Genomic DNA, 12,761 nt, shown 5'->3' with positions numbered 1-12,761 from the left:
GCGTTAAACAACAAACAAAGAAACAAAAACAATTTTTTTTACAGTTGCGTGTACTGTAATGAATCTGACATCTCTGCGCTATTCAAACGCTCTTTGTGACATCTGCAGACTAAATTCAGGGATGTGATGTTTCTGTGGGTTCACTGTAATTAATTAATTTTACATATTAATGAGATATGTGTCAACAATATGTGGCTGGAGATGCTGTAAAATACCGAATGGGTGGATAAACAAATTTTACGACGCTTTTATCAAAATTCTAGTCACATCGCGACTGTGCAAGAAAAATTGGTTTCCCTCATTGCAAACATTTGTGTAATGAAACGCTGGATTCTGCAACAAACGATTTCACGATGAGGATGTCCACTGTGGCAGAAGCTTCACCGTAGAGCATTACACACACGTTGCAGAATACAAGGAGTCTCACCAGAGGGTCTTTTGATATGACCTAGTGGTGAAAGCGTTCGCACGTCACGCCAAAGACCCGGGTTCGATTCCCGACATGGGTACAATGTGCGAAGCCCATTTCTGGTGTCCCCCGCTGTGATATTGCTGGAATATTGCTAAAAGCGGCGTAAAACCATACTCACTAACTCACTCACTCACTCAATTTTGATATGAGATATAGATACAAGAACAGATACAAGTTTACAATTTTGTGGACGAGTGTTTATATATTTAATAATTATTAAAAGACAGGAGGGGAGACTAAATATATCATCGTTCTACTCACTTTGTAGTATACAGTACTTAACCACTAGTAAGCAGAGTCTTGAGTGTCACAATGGTCTGCAAAGCATTGTTATGCAGTTTTGTTTCATTGACATCAACGAGGAGATATCGCTTGATCCACCCATTTAATATCTCTCGTGGAAGCCAGTTTTGGTTGATGAATATGTTACTTTGTTGTTACGTCCATGAAACTTTAAGAGACTAGATTGTTAACACTGGCAATAAGTCTGATGATAGTGTTCGAGCAGAGGTGTTTCTGCTTATTCATTAACTTCTTTGAGAGGCATTTAGAGGTTGGAGTACTAGGTGAGGATTGGGTATATGGATGAACAACCTCTTTAATACAAATTTCTTTAATGCACATCCGGAGCGACGTTTCGGTGTAGGGTCCAGCACTTGGAGTACTAAGTAAGGGTAGGTGTAGGTGTATATACAGGTAGGAGCCAGTGTTTATACACAATAGAGTAGACTGGGATATAGTTACACTGGAGGAGAGAAGCCTGCTATGTACTCAAAAGAGTAACCATATTCACCGGTGAAGCCAGTAATATGTCCACTCCAGTGTAACTATATCCCAATCTACTCTACTGTGTATAAACACTGCCTCCTACCTGTTGTTGCATTAAGTGTTTAAGAGGTCGCCTTCGGCCTAAGCAATTTCGGCTGACCTGTCCCTCTTTGGGACTCCTGTGTGTGAGTAGGGTACACATATCTATTGTGAGTTTTTGTATTGATATAAGGCAACGTTTCGGTGTAGGTTCCAGGACTTGCTTGATAACAGTGTCAGAATCTACATTGAAATGTCGCTCCTAATTTGTATTAAAGAAGTTGTTCACCCTCACCTATCACTCATTCATTACATAGCTATGGGTGTATGTAAAGTATATCTGTTGTGAATAATGGTTGTAAGTATTTATGACTTACGCTTCAATCCACACTATAGTCACAGCTATATCACGTCAGCCTGCATCTTAGTGAAGGCTGACATGGCAAGCACGAAACACTGGGTACATTATCATCTTAGTGAAGGCTGACATGGCAAGCACGAAATACTGGGTACATTATCATCTTAGTGAAGGTTGACCCGGCAACACGAAACACAGGGTACATTATCATCTTAGTGAAGGCTGACATGGCAAGCACGAAACACTGGGTACATTATCATCTCAGTGAAGGCTGACACGGCAAGCACGAAACACTGGGTACATTATCATCTTAGTGAAGGCTGACATGGCAAGCACGAAACAGTTGATACATTATCATCTTAGTGAAGGCTAACATGGCAAGCACGAAACACTGGGTACATTATCATCTTAGTGAAGGCTGACATGGCAAGCACGAAACAGTTGGTACATTATCATCTTAGTGAAGGCTGACATGGCAAGCACGAAACAGTTGGTACATTATCATCTTAGTAAAGGCTGACATGGCAAGCACGAAACACTGGGTACATTATCATCTTAGTGAAGGCTGATACGGCAAGCACGAAACACTGGGTACATTATCATCTTAGTGAAGGCTGACATGGCAAGCACGAAACACTGGGTACATTATCATCTTAGTGAAGGCTGACATGGCAAGCACGAAACACTGGGTACATTTTCATCTTAGTGAAGGCTGACATGGCAAGCACGAAACACTGGGTACATTATCATCTTAGTGAAAGCTGACATGGCAAGCACGAAACACTGGGTACATTATCATCTTAGTGAAGGCTGATACGGCAAGCACGAAACACTGGGTACATTATCATCTTAGTGAAGGCTGACATGGCAAGCACGAAACACTGGGTACATTATCATCTTAGTGAAGGCTGACATGGCAAGCACGAAACACTGGGTACATTATCATCTTAGTGAAGGCTGACATGGCAAGCACGAAACACTGGGTACATTATCATCTTAGTGAAGGCTGACATGGCAAGCACGAAACACTGGGTACATTATCATCTTAGTGAAGGCTGACATGGCAAGCACGAAACACTGGGTACATTTTCATCTTAGTGAAGGCTGACATGGCAAGCACGAAACACTGGGTACATTATCATCTTAGTGAAGGCTGACATGGCAAGCACGAAACACTGGGTACATTATCATCTTAGTGAAGGCTGACATGGCAAGCACGAAACACTGGGTACATTATCATCTTAGTGAAGGCTGACATGGCAAGCACGAAACACTGGGTACATTTTCATCTTAGTGAAGGCTGACATGGCAAGCACGAAACACTGGGTACATTATCATCTTAGTGAAGGCTGACATGGCAAACACGAAACAGTTGGTACATTATCATCTTAGTAAAGGCTGACATGGCAAGCACGAGACACTGGGTACATTATCATCTTAGTGAAGGCTAACATGGCAAGCACGAAACACTGGGTACATTATCATCTTAGTGAAGGCTGACATGGCAAGCACGAAACAGTTGGTACATTATCATCTTAGTAAAGGCTGACATGGCAAGCACGAAACACTGGGTACATTATCATCTTAGTGAAGGCTGATACGGCAAGCACGAAACACTGGGTACATTATCATCTTAGTGAAGGCTGACATGGCAAGCACGAAACACTGGGTACATTATCATCTTAGTGAAGGCTGACATGGCAAGCACGAAACACTGGGTACATTATCATCTTAGTGAAGGCTGACATGGCAAGCACGAAACACTGGGTACATTATCATATTAGTGAAGGCTGACACGGCAAGCACGAAACACTGGGTACATTATCATCTTAGTGAAGGCTGACATGGCAAGCACGAAACACTGGGTACATTATCATCTTAGTGAAGGCTGATATGATGGAAAGCACGAGACACTGGGTACCTTATCTGTCCCAAAACACTCATTAGAGTGAATCATTAATTATCCAGCATCTTCCTTTATCAAATAACAACAGGAATTCCGGTGTAGAATTCGTCCCCAGTTACTGTCGTAAGAGTCGACAGAGATGGATTTGATGTTCAGGCTCGTTGACTTCGATGATTGTGTGTCCTCCTACCCTGTTGGTAGGGATCGTGCAGTGGCTTGATGCAGACTGGCTTTATTTACAGACCTGGATTAATGCTGCCTGTAACGTTATGCATGCACTCCTTTATTATTTTACCAAAAAGCACATCAAACTCCTTCGTTACCCTCCTTGTATCATTTCTGCCACCTGAGGTCAAGCGGCCGTTGGAAGAAGTTTTGAAATTTCCCTCTCTAACCCCAAAGGAAGTAGCATTTACATTTTGGTGTGTATCTTCGGGAAGGCCATTCTAGGGAATTGTAAAAAGGTTCACGACTGGCATAATTATAATTATCAGATGAATTTACGTTGGTAATTTCATCAGATTCGTTCGGGATTGCAGACTGATGGACAGCACCCAACGTCCCCCTTACGTTCTTATTAATGATAGTTGAAATGAAATAGAATTTTGAATTGATAAACAAAAGCTAAAAAAACCAAAACAAACAAAACAAATCAGCATGGGCAAGAGCATCCGGCGTGACACTCATTACTTGCCAGGCGGTTGCGAGTTCAATTACTGCTTGGTTGTAGGCCGCTCGGGAGCTGTCACTGGCGACAGCAATGGCATAGAGAGCTACCCGAACGGACTACCATGAAGAGTCACATGAAGAACATTGTCTCAAAACTGTAATGATAAATAGGTGCACGAATCCATGTGTTTTTCTCAGTTGCTAATTGTGGACTTCTTTTTGTTCAAGCGTGTGGTGCAGCACCCTGCATGAGATTAACCTGACACACTGGAGGGAGACCCAACCCCTGGGTTTGTGAACGACCTGGCAGACATGGAGCGGATGTGACGGAGGCCGACAGACGAGGACACGCTCCTGCTCCACCTGCAGCTGTATTGGCCAGAGTGCTGAGAAGAAGTCGTGCAATCTGAATCCGTGTGATGAAGGAAGCTGGGGTCCATGGAGTGAGTGCCGCAGAGGACGACGGTCACGACACTGTTCTTGCACAAACGGGTGTTTGCGGAGGCGTCGTTCATCGAATCGGCTGGATCACGAAGACGAAGCTGCAATGTTTGCGCATCCGCTGTTTGGCGAGGAGGAGAGTATGACGGTCACTGCCTGTCTGTGTTCTGGTCTTGCCACCCAGGACATGGCATGTGTTTAGATGACCGTGATGAAATCCACGAACGTTCCGAATTGAGACTCCCAGCATACACGAAGCATCAAATAAAAAGTCAAATATATCAATCTAGTTTTTCATCAATGTTAAGGCCCAGGCAATATTAAAGAGGGACGAGGCCCGCGAGGCTATATTAAAAGGGGTCTCTTCTTGGCAGGCTATGTTAAAAGGGGCGAGGCCCGCCATGCTATATTAAAGGGTGGGTGGGGTCGGTGGGTATTGTGGGGGGTGGGGGGGGGGACTATATTAAAGGGGGACGAAACTGTGTCGGCAAATTGGCAGTCCCAGCAAATTTGACTCAGAAACTTTAACCAACACTTGTGTCTTTGTCTGCTTGTTGAAAAACGCGTGGTGTATATTAATTTAGCAGTTTTTAGCAGATAATCCCAATTACAGAAGACACGTACTAGCTTCCTTCATGTTGTGAACTACAATGTCTAGAACAAGGCTGAAAATGGGGACCAGAGAATGCAGATCCATGAGTCACCCGTGTCTCCACAACACAGAACAGTTCACGCATTTCCATAAACTTAGTGTATAATCTTAGCTACAAAAGGTAGCCAAATCGATTTATTGTCCAGGATGCCCTGGCGGGGTTGATTTGTGAATACCTCACTCAATGGGGGAGTTTTTTTCCTTTTACATAAGCAGAACGGCAGGCGATACAAAAAGCCTTAGTGAATCACTGAAGTTTAACGATGTGAATTGTTCCGGGATCTACTCTAGCCAATGAAAGCAGAGAAACACGACTGCCGTTTTCTTATAATGTTATTGTGTACTGTGTATTCGATACCCGGATAAACAACCACACAATGTATTATGTTGACAGAACTTCACGCATTCAAAACCGCTGTAAGAGCTTTAGCATGTTAATGATAAATATTTTAACCAACAGCTCACAACACCTGTTCCTATCTCTGAGATGTGTACCAGGCTGGTCCAATACATAGACAAGCATCAGACTTTGAAAGGCTTCTTAAATGTAATGTGTTGACGGGCCGCTTTCCCTCTTTCAGCACAATCCACCTGGTGTCAAATATGTTGGTTGATTGGTTGGTTTGTTGTTTTACGCCGCACTCAGCAATATTCCACTTATATGACGGCGGTCTGTAAATAATCGAGTCTGGACCCGACAATGCAGTGATTTATATCATGAGCATCGACCCACGCCTCTAACGACAAGAATAGTCGCCTTTTACGGCAAGCATGGGTTGCTGAAGACCCTTTCTACCCCGGATCTTCACGGGTCAAATATGTACACCCATGGACACACAGGACCAACTGTATAGATTTAACTAATGAACCATGTGATCATAAAAACAACTTAACCTCATGCCGTTTCTTACGAGAATATTGAGTTTTCTCAAATTACATGTTTTTACTAAATTGTGCATATAATGACAGATATGTATGTCTGAATTTATAAAAAAAACATGCAGGTTTTCAGAAAGTTGACTTTGTTACATCGCAGAGACTCACGCCCCAGATACACGTACAACATCACCTCTACAGCAAGAACAAAATTGGGTGATTCTACCCAGAATGACAATATTTATACCAGCTTTCATCACACATTGAGTTGATAAATAAATTTGTTTGGGCATAATTATTTTAACCTATGTTAATTAACGTTTAATAAAAAAAAATACTCAGCAACGAAGTCTGCACGATAATAGTATATAAACAAATGCACAGACGTAAACAAGAAGCAGAATCAACATAAAAAACGTGTGTTTTATGATTTAATACAATTGTTTTCTATTGATTGTGCTGTAACACCCAGGCGAAAGGTGTTTTTATATTAACAAGAGAATAGCATGTTTTAACTGTGTGATTGGGATTCTAGAAGATAATGAGTAAGTAGAACTTTTTGGATATTAACAACAAAAACGACGTTTCGATGTAGATTCTTACGCCGTTATCACGCTTGATGGCATGCGTATTCATTTTTGTCATTAATATCTCATATTATCTCTTCTTTTTTTAAAGTATAAGTAGCCTGCAACCTCCGGGTAACGCGGTACTTGTCATGTACGCTGAACGGAACAAAATGCACCCACTAACATTTATGATTATTCGTGTTCTCTATATCAGATGACATTAATTTTATTTAACAATTCATATTTTACTGATAAAAGTTAATTATTTACATTAGTACATGTAGCTCCGAGTAAAAGCCGGGCCTCGCGCTCAGTTTGACAAGGGAGAGAACTCAATCGTATCGCGGTACAGAGAAAAATTGTGTTTGGAGGTCCGAATTGGACAAAAAGAGGACATAATTCTACCAACCACTTAGTACAACCATGCCAGACATCAGTGATTTGTCCAGACAAGTGCAAAGACAGCACAAGTAAAATTCTAAATGTGTTATCAGTAATAGGTATTCAATGCATATTTACCGAAAAGTCTGAGAAAAATATTTTTAAAATCAACAACAATATATCAGAAATGATATTCTAAGATTGTTTTTTAAAAAAATGGATGACAATAATTTGTCCCAAAATGGAAAAATGTTAAAAGTCAACAATAAATATAGGTAGAAAGCACTCCTTGTATGCTCAAAGTATGTATTTATCTTTTGGCCTCTAGTGAAGAGCGTATTTTTAAGTTTGGCATCATAGCCCTTATGATCTCCCAATAGATTCTTGGCACAGAGCGGGAAAAAAATGTGCGGACTACGTAACTTCCGTTACCTTATAAGTCGCCATGAATATGCAGATGATCTAGTTCAGGTCGATAGAGAAAGTTTACTTGGGGAACTGCGGGTTATATCGTTGGTCATTGATAGATGGGGGTAAGGCAATATTAAAAAAATATGACAGAAGTAAGTATCAACACATTAATAACTCCTTACTAACAGCAGACGGAACATTTCGAGGAAATTGAAATTGTTTACGAAGTGAGCACTTCCTGGTTACTGATTTGCATTAATAGACAGCAGCTAAGAGGCGTGTCCCGCGTGAACTACCGGAAATCACAAATGCCGCGATACGATGAATGCCGCGGTACCATGGGGTCCGAGTATACTATCAAAATGTTGGTTGAGAGATCATTTTCATGAAGACAAATTGTACATGATGTAATATGTAGTACCATATTTGTTTATATTATAAGTTCATAGCATACTCCTTGATGTAAAATTGCTGTTTTCGGCAATGCAGAGCAAAAGGTTACAGATTAAGAAACTATATTTATAGCAGGACCAACAATAAATATATGTTGATGTAAATGGACCACTAAATAACTTATGTAAGCACATGTTTATCCAATGCATTTCTCTCCTTTTTTAAACAACCTCTCTCTCACTCTATCTTTCTATTTCCCTCTCTGACTTTCTCTCTCTCACTCTTTCTTTCTCTCTCTCACATTCTCACCCTCTTTCTCTCTCGCTCTCTCTCTCCCTCTCTCCCTTTGTCTCACTCTATCAAACATTTAATGTCTCACTTCTACAGTGTTTGACAAGAAATAACAAATATGTCAGACTTATCACCAATTCAACACTGCACAAGGATCAGTGGTGTCTTGATAAGTTGGAGAAGAAATAGCAAATCTGTTAAGACACGTCATTATAATTAATCCTGCCCCAACCCAGCAACAAATGAACTTTTCATTTCGTGCGAAGCATCATTTATCCATTTACAGATAATATATAACACGAATACCTATTCCCAGAACATTTAGGATTTTCTGAGAAATGAAGAACACGAGATGGTCGAGGGTAAAGAGTGTGAAATACCCCTTCTCCCTCCACCCCCCCACCCCCCCCCCCCCCCCCCTTCTCCCCTCCACCCCTACCCCCAGCCATCTACGAAGGGTAAGGACATGCCCATGCACATATACAATAAACAAGACAAAAGACACAAGACGTCCACGCCCTTCTATCAATCCCAGTCTATGTGAACACCTCTGTACATCATAACAAATATCAGATAATGTTAACAGACCTAATAATTATATACCTAAAACTGGGGATAAACCATGGTTTGGAAGAATTTGTAAAACGGCTCGAAAGAATTATCATTTGGCAAAACGACTGCATGGTAGACATAAGTCGGAGCAAAATAGGAAATCGTTACTGATTGCCAGCAAAGAATATAAGAAGGTTATGAATAAGTATATTAAACAGTACCGTTTTAATATGCAGAAAACGATGCAAAATATGGGTACAAAGTCCAGTAAAGATTATTGGAAGTTACTGAATAAATTTAAGAAAAAAACGAAACCAGAGGAAATTGATCTTGACTCTTTCTTTACGTTTTTTAAAAACATTAATACATCTCCAGAAATGGACTCTGATATAGAACTGCAAGTTGACGGAAACGATGACCATATCCTTAACCAGGAAATAACAATAGCAGAAATTACGAAGGCAGTTTCGAATCTTAAGACAAATAAATCGCCTGGAAGAGATGAAATCCTAAATGAATATTTGAAATATACTATTGATTTGTTTATCCAAGTGTATCATAAATTATTTGATATTATATTTGATACAGGCATAGTACCAGAAGAATGGCTCCTCGGATTGATCAAACCTATTTATAAAAAAGGTGATCTTAAAGATCCGAACTCTTACCGACCTATTACTCTTTTAAGCTGCATCGGTAAATTGTTTACCTCTATTTTAAGTGAAAGAATTAATAATTATCTAGAAAATAATAATTTGTTATCAGAATCACAAGGAGGAATTCGACACGGATATCCTACTGTTGATAACATGTTCGTATTGCACTCCCTCATTGAATACCTTAGGGCACACAAAAAGAAACTATATTGTACATTTATAGATTTCTCTAAGGCCTTCGATAACGTTTGGCGCTTTGGACTCTGGCAAAAATTAATAAAAACAAATGTACAAGGTAAACGCTTCCAGATCATATTCAACATGTATCAAGGCATAATTAAAGTCGTGTATTGTTGCTAATGGTGAAAATTCATCGTTTTTCTCTAGTGATATCGGAGTTAGACAGGGGGAGAATCTATCGCCAATTCTCTTTGCCCTGTACTTAAATGACCTTGAAGAATATCTACAACAGAAAATGTGTAAAGGTATTGATGTTATATCGGAAGTTGAAGTAGATAGAATCTGTAAAAATCTGTTGTTTTGCTGTTGTTTTGCTATATGCAGATGATACTATTATACTTGCAGATAACGCCTATGACCTTCAAAATAACATGAATTTTTTTATGAATATTGTAAACAGTGGAAGTTGAATATTAATATTGATAAAACTAAGGTGGTTGTATTTAGATCAAGAAAAAAACAATGATGTGTTTAAGATAGGCGATAATGTTGTTGAAGTAGTAGATCAATATAAGTACTTGGGTCTGGTTTTTAAACGAACTGGAAACTTCCTAGCAGCCAAGATGTCGTTAGTGGCTCAAGCTAGAAAAGCTATGCATTTACTATATATTAGAATAAGTAACCTTGACTTACCAATAGACTGCCAGCTATTATTATTTGATCAAACAATCGTGCCTATATTAACATATGGTTCCGAAATTTGGGGATTTGGTAAACTAGATATGATAGAAAAGGTTCACACGGACTTCTTAAAATATATACTAAGGGTAAAAAAAAGCACACCACACAATTTTTTATATGGAGAGCTTGGAAGAACCCCTATTACGGATTTAATTAAACAAAGAATTTTGACTTACTGGTCTAAGATAATTTATAATAAACCAACGAAATTGTGTACTGTTATGTATAATATATTATTTGCAGACTCTGGTAACCATAAATACAGCTGGCTCGAATATGTTAAAGGACTGTTTGATTGATTAGGCCTTAGTTTTATATGGACCCAACAATTCATGCCAAATATAAACGTATTAAAATGTGTTATTAAACAACGTATCTTTGATCGGTTCAGCCAGACTTGGACAAGCTGGATAAACAACTCCCCCAAGGCAGTATTTTACCGAATATTTATACATAAAATCCAGTTAGAAAATTATCTGCTGTCGCTACCCTTAAGACTCAGTATCCCGATTACTAAAATAAGATCCACAAACCATAGATTACCAATAGAAAAGGGGCGATGGAAAAATATACAACGAGAAGACAGAATTTGTAGTCACTGTAATAAACATGACTTAGCTGACGAATATCACTATCTACTAATTTGTCCTTTTCTGCATAACGTGCGTAAGCAATATATTCAAAAGAAGTACTTTACAAGACCTAGTACGATTACACTTGATATGCTACTAAATACTGAAAGTGTATTAGAACAAAGAAAACTAGCACAGTTTGTAAAAGAAATCCTCAAGATGTTTAATTAAATGTATGAGTCTGTTGCAGTTAAACGTATAGTTGACGCACGCCCGTCTCCTGCCTCGTGTCACCATAAATCTCCATTTGTACCTTCAATATGTCATAGCTATGACCTTGAAGCAAAATAAACGTTTCTTGTGGTTGTTGTTGTTGTTGTTGTACACATTTAGTTTAATAGCCTTGTCGTTACACAATATATTGAATTAGACAATTACCAGACATGCAAACGTACACAATAAAACACCACATCGTACATAACACAAGACGGCGGCATGTGCAAACATAGTAACATTCCGATGACCTAAATGTTTTTTGTAACATTATCTAACTTTCTTGTTTGACATTGTCTGAGCTAGGCATCAACAAAGTGAGGTATATGCATCAACATGTATTGGTAGCTTTCCCATTGGATACACATGTCCATATAGAAATGGGAACCGTAAAGAGACTATTCGGGAAGTTTTTTTCTAAATTGAAACTAATATATGTCACTGGGCATGATTAAACATGAAAGGAGTTTATTGTGTTTATACGAGTTTCGTAATCGTTCATATGTTTTTTCTTGTAGTGTAGATCCGGTTTGACGAACACTATCGGTTTGTAATGGAGACTAAGTACGAGTGGGTTAAGACAAGCTTGATTTAAAACAAAAATGAACTGTTTTGTTTTATGTTATAATTCATATCCTGAGTAATTGATCTAATTGACGCGTGTAGCTTTACGTAGATGTATCAGAAGGAAAGATTCACATATCCACTTCGCAAGTCTTGATGTGAGATCAAACACAGATATCAACATTATATATTGCGAAACGGTCTCTAACGCTGTCTGTGACATAGAAATGCAACCATGTACTGAACAATATGCTTTGAGTACATCGTATATACTTCACCTGTATGCAACTTTGCATCTGATACCATTGCCGGAGGCTGCAGACTAACATAAGGGCAAGGCTATTTTCAGGACATTATCATTTGCAGAAGCCCGAGGTCTTCTGCAAATGATAATCCCCTGATAAATAGCCTTTCCGTTGTCATAGCTAAAATGGATAGAATTTGTTATCAAATAAAAATTAACAACAACAACAACATCGGTTCTGAAACATTTATTGCAATCAACACACGGATGTCACTGACCCACTTACCCAAGTACGGAAACGTCATAGAACAAATAGATGACGTCACCATCTGCACTCCATGTGACGTCACCTAACAAAGAGCATGAAAATGGCCCGTCGTCAAGCAATATGACGGCATTATCAAGTTACAATGGCCCGCTCATTTCTGATAATAAGCGGGCGGTTTAATGATAGTTCTATCCATTTTAGATATCATACTAGTCAACAAATGTTATATTTCTATCGGATCTGCATGTGTTAATTAGGGGTAGGTGGGCGGGTGGCTCACTCGTCTGAAGCCCTTGTCCGCTAGGATTATATTTCTAGGTATGTCGATGCACTGTCGAGGCGTTACAATCTCTATGTAGACGGGGGATTGGGCATTGGGTCATTCGACATTTTACTTCATTGAAGTTCGGCAAACCTACTGAAACAACACATCCTGACACAATTGCTTTGTCTCTTGTGAGAAATTTGAAGACATATTGAGGTAT

General features: G+C 39.3%; 1 protein-coding gene across 1 annotated transcript in view; it reads left to right on the top strand.

Annotated features, from left to right (window-relative positions):
- The window catches only part of LOC139452392 (salivary peroxidase/catechol oxidase-like), a 163,198-nt gene that overhangs the window by 47,469 nt on the left and 102,968 nt on the right, over positions 1–12,761 (top strand). The window lies entirely within an intron of this gene.

This window comes from Haliotis cracherodii, unplaced genomic scaffold (genome assembly GCF_022045235.1).
Source record: "Haliotis cracherodii isolate W230 unplaced genomic scaffold, xgHalCrac1.p SCAF_9, whole genome shotgun sequence".
NCBI lineage: Eukaryota > Metazoa > Mollusca > Gastropoda > Lepetellida > Haliotidae > Haliotis > Haliotis cracherodii.
Note: the sequence above shows the minus strand (reverse complement) of the source record. Positions and strands in the feature narration are given on the sequence as shown.